Genomic DNA, 1,521 nt, shown 5'->3' on the forward strand with positions numbered 1-1,521 from the left:
GGAAATGAATAAGAAAGACTCATCGTATACCACAATCATAATTTAATTAACTAGTTTTCTTTAATTAATAGTTTATTAAATAATGAACTAATTTAAAAATCTGATTAATTCAAATGATGTGGCAGTCCACATCAAATACCACCTAAGGTGGTATGAAAATATGGTACAAAAATATGATATGAATAATATTACTCATCAAATTAATAAAAATAATCATGTTAATTAATATTTTTATAATAATTTAATCATCAATTATCATTTCAAATGATTTATAAAATATAATTTAGATAGATGATATCTTTTGCTCTTTAAGTGCTTTTTCTAAAGGATAAGGATTGTCCGTACTCCTACTTCCGGTGTTCTTCCGTGCCCTTCTGTTTGTTCATAGTTAAGTCGCGTTAACATTTTATATTATTATTCATTTTTGTCTTATTATCTCTATAGAAAAACTAATATAAAATGTTAACGTGGCTTAACCATGACCACACAAAACAGGAGGGCACGAAATGACCTTGTCCTTTTCTAGAAGCTCTTTTATCAGTACACGGTTGAAACTTTAATTAAAAAACTAAGTTCTTCTCGAAAAATATAAGCATGCCAATAGATTGAACTTGTTTACAACATCAGTAATATAATGATATCACACTCAATTTATTCTTGCTCATAGAATTAAAGACAAACCAAATCGGAAACCGAAATAAGCAACAGTGCTAACTAGCTTGCTCAACTCTCCGACCTTTATTCCTGAAGATAGTAATATTACTCAATGTTCCATGTCGTATGTATGCATAAATCTTGTGCTTGGCGCTTATTCCTTGAGAAGATGTGCATCAACATCTTTAATGACATTGACCACCAAGCTGAGGAACTTCTGTGGAGGCGGATCGTTCTCGTTGAGTTTTTCATATTCTAAAGTAATTTTCACAGAACTTCCTTCACTATTTGGAGTGATGACCTGGCAAGTGAACTTGAAGCTTTTGTAATTGTCCAGCACATGTGATCCTTCCAATGCTGTAAGACGCACCCGCTTGTTTGCTTCATCTATTTCCACCTTTTCCTTGTAAGTCTCGACATTTCCATCTACACGTCACATGGAAAAGTACAATTATACAGCTAGTGTCATGTTGTTACACCCATTGCTTTTCTCTAAGGTTTACAAAATTAATTGTTAGTTTGATTAGTCAGGAGGAGAGAGGAATGTTGTTAATATTACCTAGGGTGTATTTCCAGAGCTTGACAGAGCCCGAAGTTTCCCAGTCACCTTCATGTACTGTAACATCGTGTATTTTATCAGAGGCTGCTTTGGGGAAGTCATAGTGCTAGTTGCTGATGAATTTGTACAGCTTATCAGCGTTGGCTTTGATCTCTACCTCAGCCTCCAGAGTCTCCAGCTTGCAAGTACCAGCTCCACTCACAGCCATTTTCTTAACGATAGTGTAAGTCTGGGGAATTGTAGGAGACGTATACAAACCTATAGGTTTCCATTTCTTATATAAAGCCATGTTATAGTTACGGAGGCAG

At 34.6% G+C, this 1,521-nt stretch overlaps 1 pseudogene; it reads right to left on the minus strand.

The window, feature by feature from the left end:
- Positions 1–573: 573 nt before the first annotated feature.
- On the minus strand, positions 574–1,521 carry LOC137732424 (MLP-like protein 328; annotated as a pseudogene).

The sequence above is a fragment of the Pyrus communis genome, chromosome 4, assembly GCF_963583255.1.
Source record: "Pyrus communis chromosome 4, drPyrComm1.1, whole genome shotgun sequence".
NCBI lineage: Eukaryota > Viridiplantae > Streptophyta > Magnoliopsida > Rosales > Rosaceae > Pyrus > Pyrus communis.